We start from the raw sequence: 22618 nt of genomic DNA, 5'->3' as shown, positions 1-22618 counted from the left end.
CAGGATCTCACTCTGCTCTGCTGCCCAAGATGGAGTGCAATGGTGTAAACACAGCTCACTGCAGCCTCCACCTCCTGGGCTTAAGTGATCCTCCTGCCTCAGTCTCCCATGGGGCTGGGACCACAGGTGCACACCATCACACGTGGCTGATTATGTTGTAGAGATGGGGTCTCACCTTATTGACCAGACCTGTCTCAAATGCCTGGGCTCAAGCAAAAATTTTCATCTCCTTTGGGTCAGAAAAGCTGATGAAAGCTGTGAATTCTTCCTAGAAAGACGCACACAGATGGGCAGGCACGTGCTTCTTTCCAATTTCAAGAGGTCACAGGCCCTGGAAAGCCCACCTGGGGGCCAAGGCTTTTTCTGGCCCTGTCTCCTAATGCCCTAGAGTGGTGGTGCCCAGCCTTGGCTGCACACAGGAATTACCCTAGGAGTTCTAAAAGTTGTTGATGCCCAGCCCCCACTTCCAGAGACCCGGACGAGCTGCTGTGGGTACAGCCTGGGCATCAGGGTTTCTTCAGTTCTTCAGGGGGGTCCAGTGTGCTGAGATCTACTGCCATGGTGCCATCCCTCACACAGGCCAGACCCTCTGCTCCTCTGTGGGGTGCAGGCAGGCCTGGGGTTTCTGGTGCCGCAGTACCTGGCCAGGGAGAATCTGCCTGGCACTCTGGCATCTGAAAAACTGTCACATGGAGCTCCCTGCACCATCTTCCAACCTTCACTGCCTCAAGGCTCCGTCCACTCTAGTCTGTTACCCCAGAGCAATATCACTGTGCATAAGAAGACCTTTATCACTGTATTTTTCAGAGGAGCCAGAGAGAGCAAGAAGTGGCAGATGGCACAGCAAGCTCGGGCTAAGCACGAGGTGGAGAACTTAAGATTCCCAGAGTCCAGAGCTCCTTTCTCTACCTGTGGCCCCACCCTTGCTAACTGGGGCTCCTATGTGGGAGGGATAAGGAGCACTGGACTCAGAATCACACAGCTGGCCCTTGGCTCCCAGCCCTGGCTCTGCCGGGTATCTGCCACATGACCTCAGGAAACCCTGCAGAGCTGCTCCCTTATCCACAGATGGGGATGCTAACCCCACCCACCCATCACAGGCATGAAGGAGAATCACCATCAGGCTAGCGCATAGTAGGGCGCCACCCATGATGGTGCCTGGCCCTCTCCTCCCACTTTCCCTGCCTAACCTCCGCCACACCTTGCCACTGTGCCTCAGCTTTCCCACCTGTGAAATGAACTTAATGATGGGTTGTGGTTGGGCTTAAAGAGTTTGTATCTATAAAGTACCTGGCACCCAGTAAATGTCAGATAACTCTTACCAACTATGATGACGCTGAGTATTTGGAAAAGTTGTTGCTTTCTTAACCAACAGTCTGCAACCCTCCGAGGCCTGATCCAGCCTCCAGCAATGTCCCCACCCCGGAGAGGCTCTGTGCCAGCAGATGATCACTGCTGCTTCTGGGTGAGGGGCTGGGAGACAAGCAGGACCAGGCTGGGCCGCCTAAGGAAGGAGGAGCCTCTGCCCCTAGCCTCCAGGCTGTGCCACCAGGAACTGCCTGCAACTCAGAGGTCCAGCCAGTTTGGTGAGTTGGGCATCCGATCCCGTGGGAGCTCAGTCTGCCCAGTCGAGCAGAATGTAGTGAGAAGTCCTGACCTGGCTGTTGTGCCCTGGATGCCAGCCCATCCACAGGCACTCCTCCTGCAAGCTGGTTCTTTGGCCACCAGCTCTCTGGTCCTCTGGACTTTGTCCTGATCGCCCATGGGAAGAGGCTGGGCACAGAGCGCTGTGTTTGTTTTCATGTTTGACAGGTGATATGTTTCCTGAGGTGCCAAGACTCACCAGGACCTGGCTTTTTTACCTCCCACTCTCTTACTTTTCAATCTCTGATCTTATTTTTATTGTTGATATTAACCCCCACCCACCAGAAAAAAAAAAATAGCTGCTACTCTGAGTGACAGGAGAAGAGTGAGCTTGAAGCAGATTGAGGGCCTCAGGTTTCCTTTAAGAACTCGGCTTCGGCCAGGAGCAGTGGCTCACACCTGTAACCCCAGTACTTTGGGAGGCCAAGGAGGGAGGATCACCTGAGGTCAGGAGTTTGAGACCAGCCTGGCCAACACGGTGAAACGCCATCTCTAATAAAAATACAAAAAATTAGCTGGCGTGGTGGCGGGTGCCTATAGTCCCAGCTACTCAGGAGGCTGAGGCAGGAGAATTGCTTGAACCGAGGAGCCGGAGGTTGCAGTGAGCTGAGATCATGCCGCTGCACTCCAGCCTGGGCAAAGAGTGAGACTCTGTCTCAAACAAAGAAACAAAAGCATAGGCTTCTATCCCAGCTCTACTGCCTCCTCGCTGTATGAGCTTGAGCAAGCGAGTTACTAAACCCCTCTGAGCCCCACATTCCCATCTCTAACACTAAGGTGCTAGTGGGATCCCCATCTCACGGGATTGCTGGAGGAGTGGGAAATGACATGGAAGGAGCTTTGGGGTCACTCTCACCTCCTCACCATACAGTGAGCAGATCCTGTCATTACCGCCACCACCAAAGCGGGAAGAAACACATCCAAGTCAGACCTTCCCAGGAATCACAGGATTTCAGAGCCCAAAGCACCTTCCTGTTTGTCTCAGAGATTAAGGAAGAGCCCCTGTCACACGATCCCATGAACCAGTGAGACAGGCTCCCTCTCTCCTGAGATGGCTGGGATTGACCCCAGAGCTGGGACTAACACCTGACATTTGGGGAAAGGAGGCCAGGGGGACAAGAGCAAGGAAGGCCAGCAGCTCTCGTGTATTATGCCATTACCCAATGTATCCATGTAACATCCATAGTGCCCCCCATTATTATTAAACAAGAGATTATTGAGGGATTATTATCCCCATTTAACAGATGGAAGGACTGAGGCTCAGAGGTTCAGTGACTTGCCTAAGGCCACACAAGTGGCTAAGCCATGATTAAAATTCAGGTCTGACTTTAAAGTTGCATCATCCTCACCTGCTGCCCAAATGAACAAGGTAAATGGCAGAGCCCGCTCTGCCCCCACTTCCACACCTCTGCCTTCTGCCTGATCCCCACACCCTACCCCAGCTCCCTGAGGTCTGACTCTCAGCTTCCTATCAGGAAGGAAAAGAGCAGCTCCACCAATCCTGACCAGGACATTCCTTCAGTTTGGCTAATGAGGTTGACAGATGTGGCCCTTATCAGGAGGTTTTGCTTTGAAACCCCAGCAATGAGATTGGAGGGTCTTTGGGTAAAGAAGGGGGCTGCTCTGACATGAGGGTGCAGAATGGAAACCAGCAGACACCTGGAGCCCTCCAGCATTCCCACTTGGACCCCATGCAGCCAAAGAATCAAGTTGAGGCTGAGCCATAGCCTCTGACCTTGTGCTCTCCACGGCTCCCTTGCTTGACTGTTTTTGGCTTCTTAGCTGACTGCTTGGGCCACAGACAGTCCCACTCCTTTCCAGTGCTAGGTGCCAAGACTCACACGCTCAGATTCACAGTGCCAGAATGGCCTTTGACATCACTAGCTCAGCTCCCACTTCTCAGATGAAGAGACTGATGTCCAGAGAAGACAAGGAACCCCCACCCTTAACCCTTCTGGGGAATTTATATGTTCAGTATGTACGTTGGGGGACAGGGAGGGGATTGGTTAGGGCAGTCAGTGTTTCTCAACTTGTTTGGCAACATGATACACATTGAGAAGTGTATCTATTTGTTCAGTGCACTGGGACAGACAGATAGAACTACATCTGGCTTGAAGTTACTAGCCTAGGGCTCTGTTCTCAAGGGCTGCAGAGATAACCATCTCAATAGCTCATTGATCGGAAAGCTCTAACCTAGAGGGATATTTAGGAGCTAAAGAGAGGCTGCAAGAAGCCCTAGATTCCAGAGGCCCTGACAACAGGATCCAGATTCCCAGGTGGGCTCTTGGGGATCAGCCATCTTTTGAGGCCCTCTCCCCCATGCCACAATTGGAGGCAGAGTAAGGAAGCAGATCATAGTATGGGCCCTGAGAGAGACCTAAATTCCAAATCTCATTTTCCACATCCACATGACCTCTACAAGCTGCCTACCTGCACTGAGCCTTGGTGTTCTCATCCATAAAATGGGCTATCTAGGACCCTCTAAGAGGAAGCCAGAATCCCAAAGTGTGCCAAACTCAGAGATATAAGCATGACAGAGGCAGAGGATTCTGGGAGGAGGTCCCATTAGGCCCCACAGCAAGAAAGTCACATGAAGTTTGTCCCTGGAGGCATGGGACGGACACAGGTTTCATGCAGACTGCCCCAGGGAGGTCACCAGCACCAAAGAACTTGAAATGAGGTTGGGCAGAGGGAAGACCGAGGAGCAAAAGGCACATTCATGAAAGCATCCTCAATGGGAGTGTTGCTTCACTGATCTTATCTCATTCAGCCTCCAAACCCCAGGCAGGATCACTGGGATTCAGGAGGGTGGTGGCACTGGCCCTGGTCACACAGGGGACAGTGGTGCAGCTGAGCTCTGCCCCCGAGACTCTGGAGTTCAATATCCTACTGACTTTGTGACATTGCTTCCCACCACCAAGGCAATCTCAAGGCAGGGAGGATAGTCACTGCAGACTACCTGGTGCAGATCATGCCACCAGGCATGAGCCCTGGTCCCAGGACTATGAAATCAGAACATCTGGGGGTGGGGCCAGTCACCTGCAGGTTTAGCAAACACAAACCATTTCAGAAATCTCTCCCTCCACCAGCCAGCCACGAAGAAGGTGGACACAGAGGGCCGAGCTGCAACAGCAGGAAATGAAGCCAGGCCTAGCCCTTAGAGGGGACCTCAGAGGGAACCACACACTCTCCTCTTAGAATAAACAGCTCATGATCCAGAGGCCCGAGGGGCTGTCCTCTCAGGGGGCTCCCAAGTGGCCCTTCTGTGCTCAGTTTCCATCCTGAGCCACCATCCACTGCAGTTCACCAAATCCCCACTCCAGGCTGGCCCAGAGCTGGAATGAAACAGGAAACAGGTGACTCCAACCCATCCCTGCCCTCAGGGAGCACCTGAGGAGAGCACCTCTGGAGAGGCAGAGACATGAAAGTGACTAATTATGCACCAGCATAGTCACAAAGCAGCCTGCTGACTCCATCTCCCTCCGAAGGACAAGAGAGGCTGTCTAGAACAGACTCAAGTGTTTAACAGTGAGAAAAGTGAACATGTTTGCATGATTACTGGCTAGAGATTGTGCCAAGCGCTTCACGTGGCCCAGTTTATTCCTGCAATCACCCTATGAGGTAAGCACTGTGTATCACCCCATTGTACAGCTGCAGAAACTGAGACTAAGGGTGGTCAAGGGCCTTGCCCAAGGTCACCTTGCTGGTAGAGCAGAGTTGAAACCCCACAGTCTGACCCTCCCAGAGCCCCTGAGCTTTACTGTCACACCTTGCTGCCTGCAGAAACAAAGCTGTAAATGACAGGTAATGAAAATTACCCACCAAGGCCCCGCCTAGCTTACTTGGGTTTTACAGCCCAGCTTCTGAACCCAACCAACTAAAGACACTCTGGGGGAACCCAACCAACTGTGAAGACACTCTGGGGCAACACTGGGCACCAGCGACCAGCTTGCACACCCATCCCAGAGCCTAGCCAGCTAACAAAAGGGTGTGGGCTCTGAGTAGGGTGATTAGAGAGGGAGGGGGACTCTAATCAGGGACCTCACATGGCAGCAGGAAAGCCCTTTGCCACATCATACTCACCCCAGGTACTAAGCTCAGGAAGGTGGAGACAGGGCTGCTGAAATGTCACCTGCTCAAGGCAGCCTTTCCGAAACATTGTCCAGCACAGACCCTCAGCAGCACCATATGGTGGCCCTACTTATCTCATCATGGGAATTTAGGACAGACATCTGACAGATGTGGCTCAAACCTTGGTTCTGTTTACCCTTTCTTTTCTGTTTATTGAGACAGAGTCTCGCTCTGTCACCCAGTCTGGAGTGCAATGGCATGATCTCAGCTCACTGCAACCTCTGTCTCCTGGGTTCAAGCAATTCTCCTGCCTCAGCCTCCTGTGTAGCTGGGATTACAGGAACCTGCCACCACATCTGGCTAATTTTCATATTTTTAGTAGAGACGGGATTTCACCATGTTGGCAAGGCTGGTGTCAAACTCCTGACCTCAAGTGATCCACCCTCCTCAGCCTCCCAAAGTGCTGGAATGACACGCATGAGCCACTGTGCCTGGCCTGTCTACCCTTTACCTAACTGTCGTTTAACTTTTCCAAACCTCAGTTACTTCATCTGTCCAATGGGCTAATCCTTCCTGCCTCCCACAGCCATAGTTTTGAGCACTCTGTAGGGCTTTGGGAGTATTTGATGGGCAGAGAGAGGAGTAAATGAGACACAGCGAAGGCCAAGTGCTGCATGTAGGTACAGGGACTCTGTCTCCATAGATCCTTGGGTGAAAATGCAGAGAGATGGGGCTAGGGGTGGAGGGTAGCAGGAGGTCTCTAGCTCCAAGAACTTGGGGGTGGGTGTCTTCCTGGCTGAGACCTGGCTGGAGGCAGCTCAGCCCAGGTGAGAAGGAGAGGGCAGGTCAGGGCTCTGTGCGGGCTCAGTCCTCTCTCAACTTCTTCTCCCTCACCTATCTCTTCCCTTCTATAGGGGTCCCTATCTCTCTGTGGCTCCCTGGGCCATCCCCTCTTCCTTGTTGCTCCCCTTCTCTGTGATCATCTAAGTCTCTCCCTTTAATACCCTGAGAGCCTTGGAACACCCAGAGTGTCCGGGACAACCTCACCCAGCCCACAGGCCTGTCTCTAGCCTACCCAGCCTTCCGCATGATGGGAGCCCAGCTCCTGCAAGGAGTGGTGCTGAGAGACCCACTTCCATGCTCCACTGCAGAGATCTGGGCCCGCCAAGCCAGGAATAAAGAGGTTGTGCTTCCCACAGAGGGCCCCTGGTTTCTAGGCAGGGAAGCAGCCATTAAACCAGCCCAGACACTTGGCAGCTCTGGCAGGAACGCTAGTAACGAAAGGAAACTGGCACAGGCCTGCCAGGGCTCCCTGGGCCTCTCCTCTGTGATTGCTGAGGGGCCTGGGCAGAGGAAGGTACAGAACGGAGAGTGAGAGAGGCAGGGACAGAGAGACTAAAAAGAAAGAGACAGACAGACTCCAGGGTGAAGGGAGCCTCTGGTCCCTGGGAACACCAACTTGCAGACCCTCAGGCCCTGTCAGATTTCACCAGGAAGTCCAGGGAGCCTTCAGTGAGGCCGGTCCAGGAGTGCAGGCCCTGCTGACCCAGGAGGATCCCACCCCCAGAGCCAGCCCAGCTCCCCAGCTACCACTCAGGGGCCACCCCAGAGGCTGCCCTGTACCATCTGTCTCCCTCTGTCTTGGAGCCAAGAGTACTACCTCCCCTGTGGCTTCCCAAGGCATGGGCTCCCCCTCTGGCCTCATCCACCCTGCCCTCTCCCTACCTCCCATTAACAATGACCCTTCCCAGCACATTTTTCTCTGCCTTGGCCTCCCCCAGATTCTAGGAACTACAGTGCTGTGCCCTAGAAAAAAATCCTATCCCCCACCCAATGTGATTCCTGAGCAGGCTGATGGCCAGGCCTTTATAACGAGAAAGAGCCTGCAGTGCTCTGAGCCAGCCACTCCGAACCCCCCAAGGAAGCTAAGGCAGACAGAAGGGACCCGGCCTCAGCTTGCAGCAGCTAAGACAAAATGAACATCCGGGTCCCAAACAGCCCCATCCAATCCCCTCCACTAGAGCAACTCAGGGCCATGGGGAGGAAGAGAGAAGGGGGAAAAGCCCAGCCAACTCTAGGCTGTAATCAATCACTCCCCTTCCCCAAACCTCGACCTCCTGACCTCAGCCTCCCAAAGTGCTCGAATGAGCTCAGAGAGAGGCTGCCTCCTTTCCTGGGCAACCCAGGAAACCAGGCCCTGCATCAAGAGCATATGGTCCTAGTGCCTGGCCTGTCTACCCTTTTCTAACTGTCATTTAACTTTTCCGAGCCTCAGTTCCTTCATCTGTCCAATGGGCTAATCCTTCCTGCCTCCCACAGCTATAGCTCTGTAGGGCTTTAGGAGTATTTGATGGGCAGAGAGAGGAGTAAATGAGACACAGCGAAGGCCAAGTGCCAGCTATGGCAGCTCCTCATGCAGAGTGGAGGAAATCTGGGACCCCCCTCCAGTCCTGGACCTAGCCCTCTGCCAGCTGCCAGCCCCACCTCTTCTCAGAGGCCAACCAACTTTCCATTGCTGGTGGATTTAGCCAAGAATTTGGCACCTGCCAGGAGCTGGGGCAGGCAGAGAAGGTAGTGAGTCCAGCTGTGGGCCTCAGGAAAGTTCCTCTCTCTGGGTAGTAACAGTTCGATCCTGTCCTAGAGGGAGGAGTATGGTTTGAGGAGTGAAATGTTCCAGCACAATAAAGGCAAGCGTGGTGATCACTATCGCGGTGAGAAGGTGCTGGGCCACACGGAGCTAGAAGAGGGGTGTATGGACGTACAGACAGAGCTGAGAAGGAAAGGTGCTAGGCGCTATAGGAAGGAGTCTGTCCCCAGGGGGCCAGGCATGGGACATGTGGTGACACACCATCGTGGTCTCAGAACCAGGCAGGGCCTTACACCTGGACTGGCTCCCTGACTGTCTTCCTACAGGAAGACAGGAGCTCAGAGAGAGGCTGCCTCCTTCCCTGGGCAACCCAGCACCCCAGGCCCTGCACCAAGAGCATATGGGCCTGGTGAGCCTCCGGGTGTCCAGAGGAAAGGGGACTGTTTGTTCCTTAGCAGGAAAATTGAGATGTAAATAAGCAGCCACTGGCCTGACCCAGGTCTCCTGGGAGGCAGCCCTCAGGTCGCCTGGGCCCCATCCCCTGGTCTCCTGTTTGCTGATCATGTGTGATCCTGAGAACACAGGATACAGAGTATCTCTTTCTACAGATCTGGAAATTGAGGCTCGGCTTGGTGGGGGGGGAGGGGTTAGTCACGTGTCCAGGGAGGGATACAACTTGGAACTGGCAGTCTGATTAACTCAGCCTGATTCTGTCCCTGTGCCCAATCCTTGGCCCATTATCGGCCCAGGGCACCCTCTACCTAGAGCAGATATAGTTCAGGCCTTAGGCCAAGGCCCAACCAGGTGTCCCACTCAGTGGGGTTGGGGTGGGTGGAGGCAGAACGTAGCCTGAGCCCACCGCAGGGAAGTCAAGGGACTGGTGTTTCCTGAGTGTCGCCAACCCCCCAGATGCCTGTGCTAGGTGTTTTGCACTTTATCTTCTGCAAGTGTCAGAAGCTATCAATGAGGAAAGTAGCTTTCTTACTTTTCAATGAGGGAAACCAGAGTTCAAAGAAGATAAGAGTGACGTGCTGAAAGTCACAAGCCTGAGAGTTACAAGTCTGAGGCTAACCTTTCCCTACCATGCACAGATTCTGCTGCACACCCTGCCAGACCCCGCAGGGGCTTGGACCCACACCAGCCACAGGCCCCGCTCTCATGCCTCACTAGGGACTTAACCAACCTGGTCAGCCAGTTTACCCACTGCACAGAACCCAAGAGAGTTGAGTTGGCTTGGCCAGAGAAGCCGGTCTTCCCCGAGGGAAGAAGGTGGCTGGAGCCAGGTATGGAAGAATGAGGAAGACTCAGGAGGAAGTGACGGCATTTAGGTGAAACTGCAGGGCCCAGGCCCCTGTGTGTGAGAGTCTGGAAAATTCTGCATGATACGTTTTAGAGGACAAGCACAGTTCCCAGGAGAAGCAAGCAGCTGAGCTGGGAGGAAAACCTGGCTGAACGCCTCCTTCCCCGTAGCACCAAGGGCCTCACGTGCAAGGCCTGGGCAGGAGTCAGAAACGCAGACAGCCTGGACCACCCTAGCTTGTCTCCCCATGGGTTCTTGGCCAACAGCAAAGATCCCAGGCCAGCTCCTCCTGCGATTCTGGGTCCCTTACACCCACGACCCACCAGCCCAACTAAGAGTCCTGGGATCCTTCATCCTGAGGCTGAGAATAGAGAGAAAGAGTTCTCCCTTCTTAGGGGCTGGGCTCAAGACAGGCAGCAAAGACAACCCAGGTTCCAGTCCTAGCTCTCATACCATCCCCCGAGCATCCGCGGGATCCTGGACAACTCACTGCCCGGTCATCCTCATCCTCTGTGAAACAGGCTTAGCGATAACACCCGCCGTATTTCACAGGGTGCTGGAAGGCTTGAGGGAATGGGAATAAGTGCGTGAGAAAATGTCCACGGCCAAGAGCTATAAAGCATAAGGGATCATTAAGAGAAAGGAGGACCCAGATGCCCCAAGTGGTGCAGTGACTTGTCCCCAGGCCACACAGCCAGGCAGCAGCAGAGCAGGATTTGAGAGGGGTCTCTAGTGACCAGCCAGTGCCCTCCCACTGCAAGACCCTGAATCCCAAGCAAGCTGTGACCCTCAAGCCGACCCTCTCTGCGTGGATGGCAGGTGGGGCAGAGACTCCCTCCTCCACATCCTGGCTCCCTCCAGAACAGGACCTGCTGCTGTCCCAGACCAGACCCCAGCCTTGAGTTTGAAATCAAAAGCCCAGCTCTTCCCCTCTCAGTTTTGTGACCTTGGGCAAGTTGTTTCACCTCCTGGACCCTCAGTTTCCTCATCTGTACAATGAGACGTGGTGATAACCCCTACCTAGGATGGCTGACCTGACATCATGGCTGCAAAGTGCCCAGGAAAGGCCTGGCACACATCAGACACTTTTTTTTTGAGACGGAGTTTCACTCTGTTGCTCAGGCTGGAGTAGGGTGGCATGATCTTGGCTCACTGCAACCTCTGCCTCCCTGGTTCAGGTGATTTTCCTACTTCACCCTACCAAGTAGGTGGGATTACAGGCATGTGCCACCACGCCTGGCTAATTTTGTATTTTTAGTACAGACGGGGTTTCTCCATGTTGGTCAGGCTGGTCTCAAACTCTCAACCTCAGGTGATCTGCCCACCTCAGCCTCCCAAAGTGCTAGGATTAGAGGGGTGAGCCACCACGCCCAGCCAGCTGAGGCTTCTCTCTTTTCCCTCTGTTGTGCCTGCCAGGCAAAGCCCAGGCTTGACAGGAGAGAGTTCCTGGCTTCCCGGAAAACCTGCCAGAACAATAAGTGGGAACATAAACTGCTGGAGAACACTAGACCTTGGAAGAAGATCATGTTACTGAAGAGTTAGTCAGGGGATAAGAAGTAGAGCAAGATCCCAGCTCAGAGATGGAGTGGGGGAGCCTGCTTCCCAGACCCCTCACTTGGGGCCAGTACAGTGGTCAGGCAAGGCCTCTCTGCTTCTGCACCAGACCTGCCCTGGAGAAGTCGAGGTGGGAAGTGTGACGGGGCCAGGGTTCCAGGACTAGCGCTCCTACTTTTGACATCCTTAGACACATCGGGTCACCTGTCAGAGACTCAATTTTCCTTTCTGTAAAATGAGGATGCTGATAATCCCATTGTCCTCTTGCACAGAAAGTTTCCAATATATACAAAGGATACCTGGGAGGAGGGGAAGGTGAGTTCAGGCCTCACAAGATGAGCCTTTATTCAACAGGACAAGGTTCCTACTGTCAGCAGCATCAGGAGCTGAAACTCACCACAGAACCCCACCTCGCCCCATCCTACTACTTTACTGGTACCCACAGTGTGGTCCAGGGCCAGCAGCTGCAGTGTCCCCTGGGAACATGTTAGCAATGCACATTCTCAGGAAGACCCCCAGACCCACAGATTCAGAAACCCTGGGGGTGGGACCAAGCAATCTGCTTTCACCCACTGGCCAAGGAACTGATGCTTGTCGGAGTTTGAGAACCCCCTCACCACCCACTACCCATGCCCACTCTGGAGAAACTTTCCCCTGTTGACTCATCTTCCCACCTCCTCCTTTCCAGGAGAGTGTTGGGGAGGAAGGAGTCACTGAGGAGAGAGGTCATTAAATAGTAAAGAGAGCCCATAATTAGTTAATGACACTGCAGACTCCCAGAGAGGAGAGGGTCAAAAGTCAGACGGTAATTGAAGAGAAAACACTCCTCCATATCTGTCTGCCTTTCTCCATCTCCTTCTCTGTCACAGATACACAAACCCTAAAAGTCTGCTCCTTGTCCTGTGGGTGGGTCCACTAGCACCAGGGACAGATAGAACGCTTCCCCACCAGTGGGGCTGAAGCTAAATCGGGAGACTTGTTACGGTGAGAGGTTCTGGTCCTCTGACCTCAAGTTTAAAAACCACCTGAGTTGGAAAGCCACTTCTAGGAATTCATTCCATGGAGCTCATTAGAGTTGAGCACAAAAATATACATAGGGACAAGGTGATCACTCTAGCAACGTGGATGCTAACGAGAAATTCACAAGGCCTAAATGTGCAACGGGTGAGGAACGCTTAACCAGGTCACAGAAATACCACAGAGCTGGGAAACTTGCTGAAGAAGAATGCTCAATCGCATGGAAAAACCCTCCCTGCACAGTGTTCAGCCAAAAGTGGCAGTGCAGGAAGCGGTTTGTGTGGTATAATCCCAATCTTGTATGTGTGTGCTTTAAAAAAAAAAAAGCCAAAACACCAAACTGTTCACAGCAGTTACCTCTGAGCAGTTATTTCCTCCTGCAGGTCTGTTCTTTAACCCCTAAGTTTTACACACACACACACACACACACACCCTCTTTCTTTAATCATCAGAAAGTTTGTGGGGGTTTTTGGGGTAGCCATTTGGGTTAGATAGAAAGTTTTTAAAGGAAAATATCTCCTTCCTATGTCATAATCACTGGCCTGGGGTCTTCCGCTCTAAGATTTGGTCCCACCAGGGAGTTTCCACATTGTGTGTAATTCCAACAAGCAAAATGAGGATCAACATGGGGGAATCCAAGGGAGGGTGGGTTTGCTCAGATTCTATCTCATATTTTCTAAGAGTCAGTTCTTTCCAGAAATAAAAGATCATGAGCTCTCCAAGCCTTGAGGTGTGTGAACAAAGGCTAGATGTGGTCCATGGGATCAGACTGGGCAGGCAGGTTGATTGGATGAACCACAGAGCTGCTCAAAACACCAAGATCCTGTGACTCTAGGCGTAAGCCCTCAACTCTATGCCAAGAGCACCCAGGTCAAGGCTGGGCTCAGATAGTCTGAGGATTGAGACTACAGAGACCTAAGACCTCTGCTGACACTGCCACCAGAGCACGAGGCAACCCTGGAAAGCTCCTTCAGTCCAGATCGGGGACCTGAGCCTTCGGAGAGGAAGACTCCCTGCCATTTCCCCTGAAGTAATGACAGCAGCAGCCTTTGTTTATCATCACCACCCTTATCCTCTGACTTCACTGAAGGTGCACTCTTCCCTGGGCCTGCCACTAAGCATTTTACCAGCATTATCTCATTTAATCCTCATAAAAACCAAGGCTCTAAGAGGCCAAGAAACTTGCCCAGAGGTGAGCAGATACTGTGCCCATAGGTAGGTCTGACTGACATCGATGCCTGCAAAGCTAGAAGCACCTCAAGATGTAGGCGCAGCCCCAGTGTTTCTACATGCAACTTACAGGGACCATTAGGGATTCCTGATATGCACACATTTGGAAACCATAGCGCCATGCTATACCGTCTCCTGGCAAACGAGGAGACTTGCTCAGCCCTGACAGGAGAGGGTATGGGGCAGAGAAGGCAGATAAGAGGGGCTTTTGAATGGAAAACAAGTGACTAGTCCAGAGTAGAGGATACATCCTCCCTGCCTCATTATTCCACTGCTGTGTGGTTAGAGGGGCCAGGGATCAGGGAGGTGGGCTATCTACATGTCCCAAGGTGACTCAAGGCCTAGACACCCACTTGCTCCATAACCTCAGATAAGTCAAACCTCCCCTGCCAAGTTTCTATTTTGTCTACATACAATGATGTCTCATAGGTCCCATCATAAAGCATTTTAATATTCTACCTTTTAAGACAGTGAGTGGGAGACCGTTTTCCGATCATACTAGTATAATTTACCACTTGTTTTTATCATCAACAACAGCCAACATTTACTGAGTGCTTGCTTCATACCAGGTATCATTCAAAACAGTTTGTGTGCCCCCATGGGAACACATACTCCCCTCTCCATTTGTTTCCCAGTCAAGGGACCTCTGTCAGAGAAACACCTCAGACCTTGCTCCGTCCTCAAGCTTCACGCCACGCCCCAGGCGGCTTATGATTGGTTCATTTTAGAGACACACGGGGCAGGCTCAGTGGGGCTCCGCCCCTTGCAGAGGCAGGTTACCCGCAGGGAGAGTTCCATCTGGGCTGTTCTCTGCTCTTGCTAACCGGTCCTGCAGAAGGCTGGCTCCTGTCCAGCACTGCCTGTGGCGGGATGGGTAACTCTGCTAGGTCCAGGTCAGGCCAGTCAGCAAGCCCTCTGGGCCTTGGATCTAAAGCCACACTCTCCTGTCAGCTCCCATTTGGAGCTCCACCTTCATGTGTTAAGCTCACAGCTGCCCATCCCTATGTTACAGATGAGAAAACTGAGGTTCAGAATGGTCATTAGGTCTGCTGATGTCAACTACTGTGGAAAAGCTTTCTAAACACCACCCAACACTCAGGGTGTGTCCACTGCATGGGAAAGTGGATTACACTTCTCTTCATATCTAACTTTCGTCTTCCAGGCTGGATGGCCGCAGGCCACAGACACTCCTACCATAGGCGCTCCCTCCAAGTCTTCTGAGGCTTGACAAATTGATATTCACTTCAAACCAACACCCCACCTCTCATCTGAAAAAATATGATTGATTCACAAAAAGAACTTCAATATGATCCCAAGTTCATATAATACATTTTTGTTTAAATATGTATGGTACTTTTTTATAGCTTCATTGTATGAATGGGTTCTTTTTTTCTTGAGCATAAAACATATGGGCTCACTGTAGAAGATTTGGGAAACGGGGAAAAGTGGAAAGATAATAAAGGTCTGTCATCTAATCTATATAACTGTATTTTGTAACAGGTACATTCCATGTAGTTGTCCATATTTCAGCCTGATTGAATAGAGCTGTCGGGGAGCAGCTCTGCCATCCACTGTCTGCAATGCTTTAGGGCAGCAGCTGGGACCTGCCCACCTACAGCCTTCCTTCCTAGGCTGCAGGAGAAGAAGCCTGCCCCCAGGAGTCCTTCCCTTGAATGAAACCCTGCAGCTGCCCACTGTGGCATCACACGTGCCTCACTTACAAAAGCCAACTGCAGCAAATGCAAGATAATATAGTTTTGTGGCCCAAGAAGGGCTATAATTTACCCAAGGTCACACGGCAAGTAAAGGATGAGCTGGGAACAGAGCCCTGATCTCCTGATCTCCACACTCAAGCTCTTCAAAGACTTACATTCTGCTTCCTATTAAGAGCCCTACCAAAACACCCAGCACTTTGGGAGGCCAAGGCCAGAGGATCCCTTGAGGCCAGGAGGTCAAGACCAGCCTGACCAACATGGCGAAATCCCATCTCTACTAAAAATACAAAAATTAGTCAAGTTTGGTGGTATATGCCTGTAATTCCAGCTGCTTGGGAGGCTGAGACATGAGAATCACTTGAACCCAGGAGGTGGAGGTTGCAGTGAGCTAAGATCACACCACTGCACTCCAACCTCAGCAATGCAGTAAGACCCTGTCTCAAAAAAATAAATAAAAATAAAATAAACACTACGAAAAGCAGCAGGAACGTATATAACACTTATTATGTGCCAGGCACTGTCTTAAATGATTCACATGCATTAGCTCATATGTCATTCTCAAACAACCCTATGAAATGAGCACTATTATTGTCTCCATTTTATAGATGCTGAAACTGATGCACAGAGAGGTAAGATACAAGGTCACACCCAGCTGGTAAGTAGCAGAGGAAGGAATCATCCTTAGGTAGTTTGATTCCAGAGCCTGTGATCTTGCCTAGGCTTCCTTCCTGAGCCCAGCTGGGACTCAAGAAGGCTCCTGGGACACCTGTTGCCTAAAAGGAAGAAAACCAGCCTAGAAGTCATCTCTCTGGCCAAGGTTACTCTGCAGGTCCACAGCAAAACCAGGATTTGAACCTGGGCCTCCTAATGCCCAGCCCCCAGGGCTTTGTCCATTTCTCCACATTGACCCTGAGAGCCAAGGCCGAGAACTCTGAACAACTCCCAAGCCAGATCACTCTTCCACACTGCAGGGAATGTCAAGGGGCAGGCAGAGAAGGGGCAAAAGCCTTCACTGCAGGGCAGGAGGCCAGAGGGGAGAGTGGGGCTTCCCAGGGCTGCCCACCTGGGGGTCTGCATGGATGATGTCCAGGATGGGCTTCCTGGAGGCCACCATCCCATTTCTCCAGGTCCCAGCTTGAGTCCCCACAGGACGGCGGCACCTTCCACAAACAACTGCTGACTCCAAGTTGCTCTTTCTGGCTGAGTCAGAGTTCACTGAAGGCCAGAGTGGCCCCTCACTGGGTTAGGCTGAAGGAAGTCGTGCTGTTCCCCTCTCAGGAGGGTAAAAGCCAGGCGTCAGAAGAGAAGCAGAAGCTCTGCTGAAAGCAGTCCCAGGACAGAGTTCATTCCCATCTCCCTAGATCCAGTTTCCAGGAGTGGGGCCAACAGGCCTGAAGGACCAGTCAGTGGTGACCAGACCTGCTTCCTGGCTCTGCCTTTACCAAGGGGTCACCTGGCATCTGGCACCAAGCTGGGTCCTACTGATACCCCTGGCCCCACCCAGGAGAACCACTTACCTATTCGTTCAGCCATCAATCCCCAAATGTCTGTTGTGTGCCAGGAATCAGTGATACAGACACAGAGGGGACGGGGCAGCACCTGCCCAGGAGGGCTTGTGGAAACACATCATATGCCACCAAGCAGCAGGATCAAAGAGGAGGGTTCTCAGCATAGACTAGCACAGAGGAGAGAGTGAAAGGCCAGGAGGGGCTTGGGAAAGGCAGCCAGCAACGTTTAGACCTACAGCCCCTCAGGAAGCTGAGTATCACAATGAGGAGACCCAGCCACTTTCAGGAAGAGCTAGAGAGCCACGCACAGCCAGACATGACTGGCTTCTCGGGACGCACACATATTGGAGAGGCACAGAGGCCCTGTGCAGAAGGCAGGTGCTCTGGGAATGTCCATGGGGGCCTGAGAAGGAGCCTGGCACCAGCCTTGAAAGACCAGCCAGATGCAGCAAACAAATATGGTTCTCCTCTACTGAGCATTTACTATGTGCTAGATATAACACTCCTAAGTGTTTCATGTATACTTTTGTGTTTTCTCCTCTTTTTCTTTCTTTTTCTTTTTTTTTTTTTTTTTTTTTTTTGAGACAGTTTCACTGTTGTTACCCAGGCTGGAATGCAATGGCATGATCTCGGTTCACCGCAACCTCCGCCTCCTGGATTCAGGCAATTCTCCTGCCTCAGCCTCCCAAGTAGCTGGGACTACAGGCACGCACCACCATGCACAGCTAATTTTTGTATTTTTAGTAGAGACAGGGTTTCACCTTGTTAACCAGGATGGTCTCGATCTCTTGACCTCCACCCTCCTTGGCCTCCCAAAGTGCTGGGATTATAGACGTGAGCCACCACGCCTGGCCTTGTGTTTTCTCCTCATGCCCTATGAAGCCATGACCATTATTATCCCCATTTACAGATTCAAAAACTGAGGCTCAGAAAGGGTCACGTAGCTAGAAATTGGCAGGGCTGAGATCCTTTACCGCCATGCTGTACCATCACCTCCCTAATCTGTGAACAGGCAGATGGTAGATAAAGGTGATTCAGGTAGGGGAAATAAGGTAAAAAGAACAGGGTGGGGGATCAAGTGCTTCCGTCTGAGGGGGTGCTGCCCAGTGTCTCTGTGTTGGGCTGCATTTGCTTGTGTGCACACCTGAGTAGGGGTGGGTGTTCACAGACATTCCCTACTTTGTAAAAAATAGATCCCAGGTCCCAGAACTCCCCGAGAGCCAAGGAAAGAATGGGCCATCGGCAAGTCAGGGAAGGAATCCCAGAGATGAGAAGGAACTTAACTAAGGTCACACAACACACAGCCGAGCCAGAGCCAGAGCCAGAGCCAGAGTCAGAGCCAGAGCCAGCTCTGAGGAGCAGCACACAGGCCTCTCTCCTCCACCAGCTGCCTCTCCATGTCAGCACGGTGAATCAGCTGCCGACAGGAAAACCACAGCGGAGGGGGAAGCCTGGGGGTGAGTCAGGAACGAGCCAGCCTCCGAGAGACACCAGCTGTGCCTGCTGCAGAGGCCCCGGGTCTGTGGTTGTCTGCCTCCCTCTCAGGGCAGCGTCAGGGGTGAGGGGAGCAACACACCCCACACCACTGGGTCCCTGTTTACCTCTGGGCTTCCCCTCCCAGCTCCTGAGACCCCAGCTTAGTGGAGGGGAAGCAGGTGGGTAGGGCAGTTCCTGCTGAGATTAAACAGGTTCTGGCCTACGGAGGGCCCAGGCCAAACAGCCCAGGCTCTTCCCTCCCTTCCCACCTCTCACAGAGCCAGCTCCTGGTCGTTTGATGTTCTTGATTAAGTCATAACCGCCCCCTGTGAGCTTCCTGTGGAGCGGAGGAAGTGGGTATAACGGTTTGGAGCAGGGGGCCAAGGCCAAGCCAGAACCAGGGGTGCCAGCTGGCCCCAGATGCTCCAAAGCTGAAGGAACACCCAGGACTTGGGACTGCTCAGCCATGGGCCGAGGGGGGACTGTCTGGTCCTTAGGGGAATAGGGTTGGGTCCTCAGGGTAGAAGGGGATGGCCGGTGGGGGCTTCCAGGCTGTGACTCTAAAGGGTGAGGCCTCAAGAAAGAGGGGCTGCCCACACACAGCGGAAACTTCAGAGGAGCCCAGGGGAACCAAAATCCTGCCTCAGTTTCCCCACTGTGGGAAACCTGTGCCCTGACTACTTGCCTGCTGCCAGAGATAGCACACGGCTAACCTCTCACCCCTATCCTCCCTGGGCTGGGATGGGAGGGAGAGACTGTCAGGAACTTCTTCCAACCACCCCCGACACACACACACACACACACACACACACACACACACACACACTCCCAAACCTACCGCTGGCTGGCACAGGCTCCCATTCAGCCCAGATGCCTTCCCTTCATGGGCAAACCCCTCCATAGCACTCATCATTACCCTCCCGGAACACGGCCCCCGCTTCCCCCACCACTCACCCAATCCAGCCACCTTCCTGAGCCCCTGCTACATACCAGGGGCTAGACAGGGTGGAAAAGAGAAAGAAGTGCAAATGTCCTGGAAAAGTCCTCTCCCACCCCTCTGATGGCACCTTTGCCATCCCCATGGCTGGTGTCTCTTCCTTCACTCCCAGCTGCAGACATCCCCAAAGCCACCCAGACCCCTTCTTCCCTGTCACTGTATCCATTGGTTTATTATCCCTTGATCACTGGAGCCTCCACCCCAGCACATCTGGCACAGACTGATCTTCCTAAGGTGCTGCTCTGCTGTGTCACTCCTCTCCTCAAACACCTTCAGTGGCTCCCACTTTCTGCAAATCAGATCCAAAGTTCTTACCCTGGCATTCGAGGCCCTCCGTAAGCTAATCCCACCTACTATTCCCACTGCATATCCCAGTACAGTCCCAAACTTCAGCCAGAATGAGCAAGCCAGCAGTTTCTCGAGACTTCTTAGAACAGGTTGCCCTCCTGCCTCTGCCTAGGCATTTTCCTCTCTCCAAGACACCCTCTTTGTTCTGACTACTGAAGTCTTCCCAGTCCGTAAGGCCTGGAAGATCCCTCTAATCCGTTCTTCATTTATCTTGCATCAGAGTCACTGGTATTCTTGTCTAAGCCCCTTCCCAGATGGTAAGCAACCTGAAGGTGCAGGCTTTCTGCAGTCCCTTGTCATTCATCATTTGGGAAGGAGGTGGTGGTGGCAGGGAGGGCTTTCCATTAAGGCTTACTAGGTAGGCTGTTTTGAAATGAACATCTGCCCACCACAGGCACCACCTACCAGACCGTCTCCCTCACCCACTATACTAAACTCCAATTTATGCCACTTCAGTGCTTGGAGAGACTGTGGTCCCACATTGATCCAAGCCAAACCAGGACCAGGAGCCCTGGTAGAAAGTCCTATTCAAATCTCACCCACTCCAGGAAGCCTCCTTACTCCCACCCCCTGCCCTGGCTTCTCAAGTGTCTCACTCTTCTGAACACCTCCCCCTGCCCTACATACACACACAGTCTCCTGCCACAGCGCAGCCGCCAATTCGTCTCTGTCCCACAGTACTTTCCAGTTTGTTTCATACTGTACAGCTCATCTCCCAGAAGATGCAGGGAGCCAACATAACGCAGCACCTTTAGTGCCCTTCAGTGCCCGACCCTGCTTAGATACCGGGTGCTCACACTGCCCCTCGCCTCCATCCCAAGCCATGTGTGCAATGGTATAGCTGGATTCCAGCCACCAGGTCCACACAGACCCATGAACTCTCATCTGGCCATAAGCCCTGAATGTGAGTGATCCTCTCTACAGGGACATGGTAGGGATAGGGGAGCCTTCATTGTCAGCAACTCAGGTCTGGCTAATTCACCTCTGTACCCTCTAGCTCTCTCTAGCATATAGTAGGTGCTAGTAAACATTTTTAGGCTTATTTAACTCAACACTCTCCAACCTCAAGCAACATTACAGAAAACTCAGCCACTCTTTGTTCCAGGTGACACACTTCCCATCCCTCCAGGGTGGTGGGTGGCAATTTCTGACTCTCACACGGTCAGAAAGGGCTTCAGCCAACCCCATCTCTCCAAAAAAAAAAAAAGACTCATTCCCCACAGGAAGCAAGCCCATCACCTGCCCGTCCAAATCGAAGCAGCTGTCATGGAGGGAGGTCTCACTGGTTTCCTGGCACCCTGCTAAGGAGCGAATACACATTATTCTATTTCGTGCTTGCTGCTACCATTGGATATTGTTATTTTCCCCATTTTACAGATGAGGAAACTGAAGTTTGGAGGGGAAATGGAATCCAAATCAGTTTCATCCTAAAGCCCAAGCCCTTGACCACAAAACGAGGCTGCCCTGCTACTGGGGCCCAGTGCAGAGCAGCCATCACCACCAGGAACAGAAACCGTCAGCCAAGAAATGAACCCTGGGTATGCTGCAAGAGCCCCTGGGGCCCTGGGCCTAAGGATTGGTGGGGTTTTCCCTTCTCTTCCCCACTCACCAGAGTAACAACTCTTCCCCGATTTCCAACCCCCTGCTCAGGCCAGCTCACCTGGAAAAGCCCCACTGAGTTTCCAACTTGAAGTCTTAGGCGGTCCGGCTTAGTTGAACTGTCAGAATTGGTGGGAAGCAGGTGAGGAGGGAAATGGAACCTCCCTGCTTTGGGCTCGGCTTCCCCAGGGTTCCTGGGTTCGAGCCCCAACCGAGGAACTCGTGCACTCTTTAAAGCAATTCGCTTTGCTCAGTCCTATTTTCCAGGGAGAGAAACTGCCGAGGGCAGCGCGATGGGAACACCTGTGGTGACCTGCAGCCAGCTCTCACCTGCCAGTCCTCACCTTCCGAGGTTTTAAGTGAGAAAAGGCAACCGGAGCGTGGAATTCACCTGGTTCACTTCCTCCCACTGAAGCCCAGGAGGTCCAGAGCCGGGTGTGGGGACGGACCCGGGGTCACGCAGCTGGTGCACGACAGAGTGGGAGAACTGAGGGTTCAGGACTGGGGGCTAAAGCTCCTTTTCACCCACCAGCTGCCCCGACCTGTCACTGTTTCGAGGAAAGCTGTCCGAGCCGGGCTGCAGAAGCTGGGGCGAAAATAACTTCGCTTCTGGTTGTCCGGGAGACTCCCCCGGCCCGGTGCCTCTTGCTCACCTGCTGGTTCTGCTTTCTGCTCCGCGCTGCAGGCCCAGCGTCGCCCGCTCGTGCCCAGTCGGCGTCGGACTGCGCCGCCCGGAGCTCAGTCACTCCTCGGCCCCCTCTCGTTGGCAGTCGGGGAAAGCCGCAGACTCCGCAGGCCCCGCCCCCTGATGACACGCCCCCTCAGCGCCCCTCCGCCGGCCCCGCCCCCGAGCCCTGTGGTGAGACGGTGCACTCCCACCGGCCAGGTCCCGCCCACTACGGCCCTACCCCGGCCAGCCCCGCCCCCGGGCCCAGCTGGCGCTGAGGCCCCGCCCCTCTCCCAGTCCTGCTGAGGCCTCTCTCCTCTATCCCGGCAGCCCCGTTCCCAGGTCACACGGGGGATGAGGCCCGCCCCGCCCCTTTCCTATCCATTCACGGCGCTTCCTAACGGTCCCGCCCAGCTCACAACTGCCTCGTTTTCCCCGGTCTCCTCCTGGGCCCTCCCAGTGCCCCCGCCTCCTTCACTTTCTCCTTGGGGCCCACCCCGCCCCTGGCCCTAGTAGGGTGAGGCCACGCCCTCCTCGCCCCAGCCTAGGCTCAGCGCCTTCCTAATCCTCCCCTGCCCTGCCCCTTTCAACTCGGGGCGGGTAGCCCTGGGGCCCCCACGCTGGCATTCCAGGGCGGGTGTATCCGGGTGCAGCCGGGGAACGGCGTGGGAGCGGTTTGCGTTCCAAGTCGGGGCCTCTATTAAGAGGCGGCCTGGGCCCAGGCACTTTTTGAAAATACTATCATTGATTGAACCCTTGCCAGGCGCCAGGCTCTATGCCAACTGCTGTATAAAGTTCTAGCCCTTGAATTCCCACAACTCATGGTACACCCGTTGCATGCGTTTTACTAATGTGCAGTTGAAGGCTCAGAGAAGGGAAGTTGTGGGCTCTGAATCTCATGGTGG

General features: G+C 53.4%; 1 protein-coding gene across 2 annotated transcripts in view; it reads right to left on the bottom strand.

Annotated features, from left to right (window-relative positions):
• The window catches only part of CD82 (CD82 molecule), a 54212-nt gene extending 32415 nt beyond the window's left edge, over positions 1-21797 (bottom strand). Inside the window, exons 1-2 of one of the 2 annotated variants that reach the window (XM_009007975.5) lie at positions 21700-21797; positions 21108-21165 (exon numbers count right to left, since the gene is read on the bottom strand). The gene's annotated coding sequence lies outside the window, so the exon portion shown is untranslated. The remainder of the gene's footprint in view (positions 1-21107; positions 21166-21699) is intronic. The other variant, XM_009007973.4, reaches the window with a different exon arrangement.
• Between the last annotated feature and the right edge of the window lie 821 nt (positions 21798-22618).

The sequence above is a fragment of the Callithrix jacchus genome, chromosome 10 (genome assembly GCF_049354715.1).
Source record: "Callithrix jacchus isolate 240 chromosome 10, calJac240_pri, whole genome shotgun sequence".
Classification (NCBI taxonomy): Eukaryota; Metazoa; Chordata; class Mammalia; order Primates; family Cebidae; genus Callithrix; species Callithrix jacchus.
The sequence above is the reverse complement of the archived record's forward strand: the minus strand, read 5'-3'. Positions and strand labels throughout refer to the sequence as shown.